Source organism: Narcine bancroftii, chromosome 8 (assembly GCF_036971445.1).
Source record: "Narcine bancroftii isolate sNarBan1 chromosome 8, sNarBan1.hap1, whole genome shotgun sequence".
NCBI classification, from domain to species: Eukaryota; Metazoa; Chordata; class Chondrichthyes; order Torpediniformes; family Narcinidae; genus Narcine; species Narcine bancroftii.
Window position 1 is genome coordinate 162,470,718 of NC_091476.1, and position 12,626 is coordinate 162,483,343.

Here is a 12,626-nt window from a genome sequence, read left to right on the forward strand (position 1 = left end):
TATTGATTATTCTATTTGGGCAATGCTGCAGAAAGGCTATCTGCAACTTTGGTATTGACCAATTGATTTAAAGGTAATGTCTGTTGTGAATGAGAATCCCTTTCTTTCATTGTCAAGTTTAATGCAAAAATTCAGCAATGTTATGATACCCTCAGAAAGATCAAGAGCAAATAATTTCTGCAAGGCATTAAAGAAAATCATGAAAAAAGATTTGGTTTCTCATCACATGTTGCTGAATGATTTAAACTCTGTTATTTTGGAATCAAAATCCCAGGAAGCATGAAGGTCATTGGTGCCTTGGTGGGCTATTTAGACATCACCATTCCCCTTGACCTTAGTGGATGGTCTTTCCCCTCAAGGGACTGGCAACCGGGAAAAAAGTCCAGGAAAAGAGCAGGAAGCACCCGTTCATGTTTTCAGGGCTGAGGTGAAGTTTGGTGATGTCACCCTGCCAGTGACTCACAGAGACGTGTATGCTCTCTGAAGAGATCATTGTGGGGAGAAACCCTGGACCAGCCTCCCCTCTGGTGCTCCCCCACCGGAAGGTAGCCCTTGACTAATCTATCTCCAAACCCCCCCACCCCCTCCCCCCTACAGGAGAAGATTACCTTTCAAGCTGTTCCACTTCTCAATCGGAGAGCCTACAAAATGCTCATAAAAACAGACTGATGTGATCTCACCACTAGCACCATTCTAGCAACCAGCAAGAAACACTTGTCACTTATTATACAAAGAACTCTCATCAAGACAGGCAAAAACTGCAACCATGGAAACCTAAACCTCGAGACTGGACATTCAATCGCATCTTTTGATATGTGCATTCCAGGTGCAGATTTTTAATGGTCCATTTTTTTTGTTTTTCTCGGTTTTAATCACTCTTAGCTGTTGTAATAATGTCTATAAGCACATTCAGGAAATTGGAGTTACAGTTCACTGTTTCAAAATTACAATTTATAAGTAGAGTGTCACAGATCTAACACTAAAAAGAAACGTATATATTTTGTTTCACTTGACAATGACAGAGTCGCCCCAGCCCTCACATTAAAAGAAACATATACCTCATGGGGTAAGTGCTTCAGGAGCTTTTTATTTAAATCACAAATTGGCTAACTTTCAGTCCCAACTCCTCCTGGCTATTGTTACAGGGACCCAACACAGGCACTTGATTGAACCGCCAAAATTAGAAGACAAAGATCAGATGGAATTAGATGCCCCCTTTACTAGAGAAGAGATTGAAAAAGTCTTGAATACATTATAGACAAATAAGTCACCAGGAAAGGATGTTTCCCACCCAAATTTTAGACAATTTTAAGATCTAGCCAATAGACTAGGGGAACATCTACCTAAGCTGATAAATTCAGACCAGGTGTGCTTTGTTTAAAAAAAAGACATTCTTCAGATAATCTGAGCAGGCTATTTAATTTAATTCATTTGGCTAAGTCTAAAGAAAATCCAAGTATAATTGTATTGTTAGATGTAGAAAGGGCATTCGACCGATTAGAGAGGCCATTCCTGCTCAAAGTGCTCGAAAAGTTTGGAATGAGCCAAACATTTATTGATTGGATAAAAGCTCTATATCATAAACCACAAGCCAAATTATAACAAATGGCCAGATGTCATCAATGTTTTCTTTGAGCAGATCCAGTATACAGGCTTCCCACTGTCTCCAGGCCTCTCTGTCTTGGCGATCGAACCTTTAGAAGAAATTATAAAGAGAGATCCAGCTATAAAGTTGGTGCTAGGTTTGGTAAATAAATAAATATTTACAGTTACATTTAGTGCTTGGAGACAGAAGACAGACCATTTGATGGTCTCGGAGTAGTTTATGGTTAGTGTTAGTACAGGGAATCTGCTAGAGATGCTGGACCTCAGAATTCTGTACTTGTTGCCTTAAGGTAGCAGTGAGAAGAGATTGAGACCAGATTGAGGGGTTCCTTTATAATGTTGGTTGCTTTCTTGATGCTGGTTACATTGCACAATGGATGGGAGGTCAATGCTTGTAATGGACTTGGCTAGGATTGCCAACATGGGATTCCAATACATTAGTACATTTAAGATATAATTTTATGAAGATAAATGCAGCAAAAGCCTCTGATTAAGATCAATATGAAGCAACTTCAGCATTTTGCAAAACTCATCTCCCAAGTCCTGATCTTAAATTTCAAATTTTAGATATCTAGATTGTTAAACTCTGTTTACAGTTCTTTTACAAAGCCACTTGCCACATTCCGTGGCCATTTCCTATGAACCAATATCCTTCAGATAAGAATTATAAGGCAAAATATGTGAAATATCAAAACATGCAGATAAAAGCAGGACCTGGGTGTGACTTGCTTTCTGTCATAAGCAATGCAGAACATTTTTTGGCAACTGGTGTCTGGTTACGTGTGTCTAGAGTTATGGAATTTTTAAAAAATCACAGAATTATTACAGTACAGGTGGCCTCTCCAGCCCTGGACACCACGTTTCCCCCATATTTTCATCATGGCCATGCAATTTTTACCTTCAAATATTCATTAAATTCTTTTTTTTTAATCCTCAATTTAATTTGCCTGCCCTCTAAAACAAAACAATCATTATATAAACAGGCCCCATGTGTCTTAGCTGACTATGATGCCCATCTATACCAATCATACTAGCTTACATTGATTCCGTGTCTCTCTATGTCTTATACGTTCTAATACTCATCCAGAATGCCTCTGAAATTGTATTACTGTTCCTGCCTTCACCTGATCAGCTCATTCCAGATACCAAATACTCTGCATGAAAAATTTACCCCTCAAATCCCCATTAAATGTATGTCCTCTAATTTTAGATATCTACACAATGGGAAAGACTCCATCTACTCCATTCCTCTCATAATTTTATATTACTGTCCTATCTCTCCTTAGCTGCTTTTGCTCCATAAAATACACCCCAGCCTATTCAATCTCTCCTTGTAACTCAAGCCCTCCAATTCAAGCAGCATTCTTGTGAATCTTTTCTGCATCTTCTCTAGCTTGATGACATCTTTCCTGTGGAATGACAACCAGAAATGCACTTAATACTCTCATTGTAGCCTCACCAGAATTGTGTACAATTATCAAGTGATGTTCCAACTCAAGTTCTCAGTGACTCAATCGATGAAGGCAAGTGTGCCCAACCCTTCCTTCACCACCCTGTCCACCTGTGTTGCTACTTTCAGGGAACTATGTATTTGAATCCCAAGTTCTCTTAATTCAACAACACTCCCCAGGGCCCAGCCATTCTTTGTATATATCCTGTCCTTGGTTAGCTTCCAAAAATGCTTCTCTTTGTACTTGTCTGAATTAAATTCTATCTGCCATTCTCATTCTCTCTTTCCAAGTTGAACTTCACTATCCTTCATATCATCAATTTTGGTGTCACCTGCAAATTTATGAAGCATGTCCTATATTATACTTGCTCATCCATGACAAGCACAGATGGCCAGCACTGATACTTGCAGCCCAGCACTTGTCACAGGCAACCCATCTGAAAACTCTTCACTACCACCCTTTCCCTCCTACCACCAATCCAATTTTGTTTCCAGTTGGCTAACTCATCTTGGATCTCATGTGTTATAACTTTCTAGTCCATCCAGGAGCTTGTCAAAAGCCTAGCTAATTCCATGTAGATAATGTCTACTTCCTTCATCAGTCCTCTTAGTCATCTTTTCAGAAAAAAATTTTAATTGAAAAATTGTGACATTAATTCCTATGAATAAATTAGTCCTAAATTAGCCCTGTCTTTGCAAATGCAAAAAAGTATTGTCTCTCAAAATCCCTTTGTGATAGTACAGACCTATCACCAATGTATATAGTTACAATATCTAGAGTGTAATGACTGTGCTTACAGCGATTGGCTGAGAGTTTAGCCACGCCTACTGTCTGGGCCTTAAAGGGTTGTGTCCCTAGCCAGGTCGGATCATTCCGGACTGGTCGGCCACCTGTGAAGAGCTCCTGTCTTTTGCTAATAAAAGTCTTGGTTTGGATCAACAAGTCTTTGATTCTTTCGACGAGCTCTACAATTTTATTAGCAAAAAGAAAAAAAGAATTTTTTTGAAAGGGATGGAGCGTTTGACTCGGCCAGAAAAACTTGACATCGACCCACAGTCAGCTACAGCCTTCAAAGCCTTTAAGTTCTGGCTGCTGAACTTTGAAAACTTCCTGAGATTCATTCGGGTGGAGGAGGATAACCAGCGTCTAACAGCATTACTGTCGATGGTGTCGTTGAGAGTCTTCGAGAACATCCAGGATGAGACCACATACACCGCAGCCATAAAGGTACTGAAAGGACGTATGATCAACCGGTGAACAGAGTTCATGCCTGGCTTGTGCTTGCGTCGAGGAAGCAACAGCCCGGCGAGTCCAGCAGGGCATATTTACAAGTATTAAAGGCATTGGGCAAGGACTGTAACTGTGTTGACAAAACTGCTGCCGAGATCACTAGCGACCTCGTCCGGGATGCCTATGTGGCTGGGCTCCGATCGAGCGAAGTGAGGCTGCGTTTGCTCGAGCAAGGGGTAGAAAAACTAGAAGACTTGGCCCGGATTGCGATCACAATGGAGGATGCAGCCTTAAAGTCCAACGAGTTCTCTAGGGACTGGACCCCTCGTTCTGATGTGAGTAGAGTGCCCTTCTACCCTACCACCCCCCGAGATACTGACGGCCTGTCGGCTGCTGCTACACTGTCCCCTGCGAACCCAAAATGTTATTTCTGCGGGATGGACAAGCACAGCAGGTCCCAGTGCCCAGCAAGAAAAGCCAGGTGCCAGAAGTGCCTTAAAAACGGCCACTTTGCTGCAGTCTGTAGGTCTAAAATGGCCGCCAGCAAACACAGTGCCTCGTGTGAAGCTCAACCGCCACTATCCCATTCAAATACTTCTTTCACAGAGCTCTCGTCCAATGAAAGTGAGGGCTCCCCTGCACGGCAACGCCTGATGTCACGGAAACGCCAAACCCGGAAGGGGCAGCCCACCCTCGCAACCATGGTGTTGGCCCGCCTCTCGCCCCTGTGCGGAACACTCGACCCGGCCTCGGTCCCAACTGTGGCAACCGCTGCTGCTGCCGACGCTACCCCCACCCCCGGGGCTGACGCTACTGCTGTCCGCTCCCCGTCTGCCGCTGCCTACGCCGCTGCCGATGTGGCCACCACGACCGACTGGGGACCTGCCGCGGCCAACACTACTGCTGCTGCTGCCCGCTCCCCTGCTGCCGCCGTCTATGCCGCTGCCGGTGCGGCCATCACGACCGACTGGGGACCCGCCGCGGCCAACCAGGTACTCACCCTAGCGTCCATTGCTGACGACCGCCGGGCCTCGACCGCCGCGACCGACTACCTACCCAACGCCAACCGCAAGCAACTACAAACCCCACTACTTACCTTTCATCCGCCGACGCCGCCACAACAGCACTTCCGGGAGGTCCTCCAACCTGCTCCTCCAGCGCTGACTACGTCTATGACATCATCCCGTTGCGTGACGTCATCACACGGAACTCCCCTGTCAACTGGATCAGTGGCTGCTTCTATAACACTAAACCAGCAATGCTCTCATCCCCTCACTAAAGCAATGGAACTGATTAAAGTGCATGGACACTACACCAATTGCTTATTTGTCTCTGGGTCAACTGACAGTTTTATCCGGCCAGATCTGGCTCTCCGTTGGGGACTTGACATTATCCCCACTACCCAGAGGATCTCATTAGCGACGAGGTCGCACTCGACCGGGATAAAGGGGTATTGCATCGCCACGCTGGAAGTACAGGGCGTAACGGTCACCCACTTCAAATTATTCGTCCTTCCCCAATTGTGCGCCCCAGTGTTGCTGGGATTAGACTTTCAGTGTCAGTTCTGAACGGTGTCCCTACACTTTGGGGGACCCCACGCCCCCCTCTCGGTCTGCCATCGCCCCACCCCCGAAGCACCCAAGCAACCCACCCCCGTGCCCCGGGGCCAATCCTGCGGCCTTTCCGCACTCCAGATTGCCCCGCCAGCACTCTTCGCAAACCTCACCCCTGGCTGGAAGCCTGTGGCCACCAAAAGTCGGCAATATAGTTATGAAAACAGGCAATTCATTAGGAGTGAGGTGTGTAGATTGCTGGATGAGGGCATCATCGAACCCAGTTCAAGTCCCTGGAGAGCCCAGATAGTGGTTGTCAAGAATGGGGAAAAGCTACGGATGGTGGTCGACTATAGCCAGACCATTAACCGCTTCACGCACCTGGATGCGTACCCCCTGCCACGCCATCACTGATGTGGTGAACCAGATCGCCCAATACCGCATATTCTCCACCATTGACCTACGTTCGGCCTACCACCAGCTCCCGATCCGCTGTGAGGACCGACCGTTCACAGCCTTCGAAGCAAATGGGCAGCTGTATCAATTTCTCAGGGTACCATTAGGGGTCATGAATGGTGTCGCGGTCTTCCAGCGGGAAATGTACCAGATGGTGGACCAGAACGGGCTAACCGCTACCTTCCCGAATCTGGACAATATCACCATCTGCGGCCATGACACTCAGGACCACGACGCCAACCTAGACAAATTTCTTCAAACTGCCCATCAGCTGAATCTGACTTACAATTTGGACAAGTGTGTCTTCCGGACCACACGACTCGCGATTCTAGGTTGCGTGGTGGAGAACGGGATAGTCATGCCAGATCCCCTAATGGACACCCCCTCCCCCCATACCCAGAAAGCGCTCAAACGCTGCCTGGGCCTTTCCTCATATTACGCCCATTGGGTTCCACACTACGCTGACAAGGCACGTCCTCTTATCAAGACCACCTCCTTTCCCCTCTCGACCGAAGCCAGAGCGGCTTTCAATCGAATCAAATCCGACATCGCCGCTGCGACGCTGCAAGCGATCGATGAGTCTGTCCCGTTTCAAGTTGAGAGCGATGCATCCGACTTCGCCCTGGCAGCCACCTTGAACCAGGCCGGTCAGCCTGTAGCCTTCTTCTCCAGAACACTCCTCGATCGAGAAGGAGGCCCAGGCCATAGTTGAAGCGGTGTGTCGTTGGAGACATTACCTCGCTGGGAGGCGCTTTACACTGTTGACTGATCAACGCGCGGTCTCCTTCATGTTCAGCAACACCCTGCGTGGTAAGATAAAAAACGACAAAATCGCCAGATGGAGAATCGAACTCTCCACCTTTAACTATGACATCCTTTACCAGCCTGGTAAGCTCAACGACCCGCCTGACGCGCTCTTCAGGGGGACGTGCGCCAGCATACAGATGGACAGACTACAGAAACTCCATGAGGCACTCTGTCATCCAGGGGTCACTAGGTTTGCCCACTTTGTGAAGGCGCACAACCTACGCTACACAGTCGAGGAGATCCGCTCCATGACCCGAGCCTGTTCGGTGTGCGCTGAATGCAAGCCCCACTTCTTCCGTCCGGATAACTCCCACGTTATCAAAGCCACCCACTCCTTCGAGTGTCTTAGCGTAGACTTTTAGGGGCCCCTACCGTTGACCAACCGTAATAACTATATCCTTACGGCTATCGACGAGTACTCCCGCTTCCCGTTCGCTGTGCCCTACCCAGACATCACTGCCACCTCAGTGATACAGGCCCCTCACAGTATTTTCGCCATTTTCGGGTACCCCAATTCCATCCACAGTGATAGGGGGTCCTCATTCATGAGCGCAGAGCTGCAACAGTACCTTCTGGAGTGTGGTATCGCTTCAAGCAGGACCACCAGCTATTATCCACGCGGTAATGGCCAGGTCAAGAGGGAGAATGCCACCACATGGAGAGCGGTTACACTGGCTCTCCGGTCTAAAAGTCTCCCCACCTCTCACTGGCAGGAGGTTCTCACTAGTTCCTTACACTCCATCCGCTCCCTCCTATGTACCACAACAAATGCCACCCACCACGAAAGGATGTTCCTTTTCCCGAGGAAATCTGAATCAGGATCACTGTACCGGCATGGCTCACCGTCCCTGGCCCCATCCTTTTGCGACGCCACATCCGGCACTCAAAGAACAACCCCTTGGTCGACCGAGTGATTCTACTCCACGCGAACCTGCATTATGCCTACGTTGAGTTCCCAGACGGGCGGGAGGACACTGTTTCGGTGCGGGACCTAGCTCAGGACGCGGTAGACCCAGCAAACACCCCAACCCAACCTTCTACAACTCTTTATTCCCCAGGCCCCATGCCGCAACAGAAGGACCAACAGCACCCCAATGACCCGGGCCACCCTGCCGACAACACGACTGGGGAATTGAGCAAAGGAGCAGTCGCACCCGACGAGCCCGCTGGCGACACCAGTCCAGCAACCCCAATCCCGGCACCACGGCGGTCATGCCGGATGGTCAGACCCCCTGACCGCTACAGTCCTTAACCTACCCCTTCCTTTCATTCTCTCCCTTGATTTTTTTTTCCAAGGTCAGTTCTCCAAGAAGGGGTGAATGTGATAGTACAGATCTATCACCAAATGTATATAGTTAGTGAGGTGGGCTCTGCAATCTTCTTCAAAGGAGGAAGACTTTTTTCCTCATTTTTTCCTCCTTTGAAGAAGACCGCAGAGCCCACCTCACTGACAAAAGACAAAGGAGGAAAAACCCAACACCCAACCCCAACCAACCAATTTTCCCTTGCAACCGCTGCAACCATGTCTGCCTGTCTCGCATCAGACTTGTCAGCCACAAATGAGCCTGCAGCTGACGTGGACATTACCCCTCCATAAATCTTGGTCTGCAAAGCCAAGCCAAAGAAAGAAGAAGAAGAATATAGTTACAGTATCTAGACTGTGCTTACAGCGATTGGCTGAGAGCTTAGCCACGCTTACTGTCTGGGCCTTAAAGGGTTGTGTCCCTAGCCAGGTCGGATCATTCCGGACTGGTTGGCCACCTGTGAAGAGCTCCTGTCTTTTGCTAATAAAAGCCTTGGTTTGGTCAACAAGTCTTTGATTCTTTCGACGAGCTCTACACCCTTCTAATAACTTTCCCACCACTGGCCTATAGTTCCCTGCCTTATGAGTGAAACACAAAAGTTTGCAGATACCGTGACTGAAATAAAAACACTAAATTGGAGAAACTCAGCAGGTCAAACAGCGCAATTCATATAGCAATGATAAAGATGCTAAACCAATGTGTCCGGCCTAAGCCCTTCATCTAGGTATGAACAAAATGTAGGCAGGCATCTGAATAAAATGGTGGGGGGGGGGGGAACAGGGGAGGAGCAGAGGCCCACAGGCAGGAGGGAAGGCACAAAAAGCAAATAGTGGAAGGGGGAGTTGTTCTGTGAATGGAGTGGGAAGTGGTGGAGAGCTGGAAGAAAAGATACAGGGATAGGGAAGAGAGGGAGAATGGGAAGTGGTCCAACAGAAGCAGGAGGTCGATGTTAATGCCATCCTGTTGGAGAGTGCCTACACAGGATATTAGGTGCTGCTCCTCCAATTTATGTGGCCTTGGTTTAGCAGTGTGGGGGAGTGGGGGAAGAATTGAAATGGTTGGCCATTATCCCTGTGGTCTTTCTTAAAGATGGACACAATATTAGGCATTTTCCAGCTCTCCCATAACTAATAAAGATAAAAACAATATCTGCCAACAATGTCTTCTTTTGCTTCGCTTAACATAGTCGAATACTCCTGGACTGGCCCCAGGGATATTTATCCACTTGTATGTTAAATAGAATGAATTTTAAAATAGACAATAACTTGTTCATATTTCTGGAGGGTTTTCAATTGCTGGTCACTAACTCTCTCACTTCCAATATCAGCTCAATTCCTCATTAAAATTCATGGTTAGTCCCTCCCTATCTCGTATCAGTTATTTTCAATGTAACTGCCAAGTTGAGTAACTTTTCCTGTCTTTCAGTGTGCAGCCGATGAGGTGCGAGCCTCCCTGATTGGGTAGAAAGTGACCATAACTAGTTGGAGGAGCAGGTTAATTAACCATAGTCAGAACAGTTTGCTTGGCAAACGTTACTTTTAAGGTCTTCTCAGAGAGTGGCGCCTGAATCCTGATAGGGCTTTTACACCAGCATGTGGTTTTGGGGAGTTCTCTTGTAGCCTGTTAAAAAAGAGAGCTGTCGACTTGGAGCGTGAGAGCCAGTGACAGAAGACTGTCAGGATCAGGGACCCTGCAGGAGAGGTGGTTTAAATTGACCGGTGGCCGGCGATCAGAAAGGAGGGAGGCACAGGGTCGGAGGAGTTTGACCGGCGTCAGGAACCAATTTCACATCCCTCAAGCCGATCAGTGGATTGGTATGGGTCGCTTCGAGAGAAATCAGGTGGGTACCAGCAATTAAAAAGCAGCTTTTTACTGGAAGTGTCCTCGGACGTATTAACACTGGCAAGAAGGTGTAATTTAGGTTGATGCTGACATTTGTAAAAGATAAATTGTAAAGGAACTTTGTTCAGAGTGAGGCGAGATCAATTACTGTCTTCGATTATTAGTAAACTAGGATTTACACAGGGAATTTTAAGCGTGCTTTTTCTACTACTGGAGCCCTAATGGAGAGAGTGGTCTTCTTCCTCCGCTCTCTCGCCGCCGGAGAACTGGAAAGTAACCGATGCAACTCTAGTCAGCCTTCGGGGCGATTCTGATCCTCGCTGCGTCTCACAAAACCAGCTGAATTTGTGGCTCCTGACGCTGCAAATGGGGACATCTGCGCTGCCGGTCATGGAACGAGTATTCTCAGCTCCCGAGGTCACGGCCATCGAAAGGACCCCAATTGAAACGAAGGCATGGTGACCTTTTAAAAGTCAGTCAGAGTTCGTGTTAGTTCACAAAATGCAACCTGCACAGTTCTGGTCTGGTCGTGAGGACGGAATTCGAGATTTGGGCGATGCAGTGTGTAAAGTGTGCGAATGAAGCAAATGGGAACAAGTGGCAATTTCACCTGCTTGCAACGGTTTCCAACAGAGGAAATCATTGTGTTGTTCTAGCCAGTCAGTCCGGACAGCTCAGAGGCCAGTGTGGGGGGAAATACCGAATATGAGAATTCTCTCCGCCTGAAAACAACACGCGAAAAACGCATTGGTTTCCTAACCAAAGAAAGTTAGAAATAAAACACAAAAGTTTGGCAGACATCGTGGTAAAAATAAAAACGCAGTGTTGGAGAAATTCAAGTCAATGTACTTTATCTTTCTTTCTTTGGCTTGGCTTCGCCGACGAAGATTTATGGAGGGGGTAAATGTCCACGTCAGCTGGAGGCTCCTTTGTGGCTGACAAGTCCGATGCGGGACAGGCAGACGCGGTTGCAGGGGAAAATTGGTAGGTTGGGGTTGGGTGTTGGGTTTTTCCTCCTTTGCCTTTTGTCAGTGAGGTGGGCTTTATAGAGCAAAGATAAAGATACAGAACCAAAGTTTAGGGATGAAGGGATCAAGCCTGAAACCTTGGTTCTGTATCTTTACATAAAGTACACTGACCTGCTGAGTTTCTCCAGCATTGTGTTTTTAGATCCACACCACTCAGCACATGCTCTGTTCTCACTAGCACATGCTCTGTTCTCACTGTTGCCTTCAGGAAAGTATAGGTGTCGCAAGACTCACACCACCAGGTTTAGGAACAGTTGCTATCCCTCCGACATCAGACTCCTCAACAGTCCTCAATCAAGGACTCATTTAGGGACTTTTGTTGATTTTTAAAATTCTCTCTGTGTGGCACAGTCAGTTTTGTTGTCTGTTTACAATCTTTATTTATTTACATGTGTGCATTGTGAACAGTTTTTTTGCACTACCAATAAGAGGGAATTCTGCCTCTGCCGAGCAAATCTTTCCCAGCATCCACATTATTGAAAGAATCACAGATTAGATGAACAGGATAACTTAGACCAGGGGTGTCAAACTCAAATTCACAGAGGACCAAAATTAAAAACTTGGACTAAGTCGTGGGCCAAACTAAATATTTATTGAAAATTTTCAACAACAGCTGCATGTTTTCTCTTCTTTCAACATATGTAATGTTAACTTTTTCTCATTAAAATAAATGTTTAATAGTTTGGGTTAAACTCTTTCCAGAAGAAGCATTAACAAATGAGAAATAAAATATTCAATAAATAATATTTCTCTATAGCCTTTAAGCTCCTTTTAAATGTATTTTTTTCACAAGCCAACAAGTCAAAAAAACAACTTGCTTCAATGACAAACAGGTTTGTCTATTAAAATGATGAACATATAGACTGCCTCCCACCCGTCTTGAAAGGCCCTGTTTTCTGTCTTTTGTTTGGCCATTTTCCGTAAGGGGTTTATTACGTGTGAGTTGGGCGACAGGTCGCAGATGCTAATGAAAGGAAAGAGAGGAGGTGGGGGCGATTAGCGGGCTGACGCCAACGCATTTGGAAAGCATTCTGGGATTTGTAGTATTAGCTGTTCATGCGCTATACTGGCGCGGCGGCCAGCGGGCCAGCTCCAATACATATTTGATATGATCTTGTGGGCCAAATATAATTACATCACGGGCCAAATTTGGCCCACGGGCCTGAGTTTGACGTGTGTGACTTAGAAGAACAACTGCTGACAGAATATCAAAACAACTATTTTATGTTGAACGGACTGAGAGTAAATGGTCATGTGGTGGACAGCAAAAGATATTCAAAGTCACTCTGAATATTCCTGAAGATTTTCAACATTGACATGCTCCAACTTCTTGTGAACCACACAATTTGA

General features: G+C 46.6%; 1 long non-coding RNA gene across 3 annotated transcripts in view; it reads right to left on the reverse strand.

Moving 5' to 3' along the window:
* The window catches only part of LOC138741531 (uncharacterized), an 80,117-nt gene that overhangs the window by 34,209 nt on the left and 33,282 nt on the right, over positions 1-12,626 (reverse strand). The window contains exon 3 of one of the 3 annotated variants that reach the window (XR_011343554.1): positions 1,526-1,694. The exons of the other annotated variants lie outside the window; for them this stretch is intronic. This is a non-coding gene — a long non-coding RNA (uncharacterized lncRNA). Of the gene's footprint in view, positions 1-1,525; positions 1,695-12,626 lie in introns of those variants that run through there. 3 annotated transcript variants of the gene reach the window in all.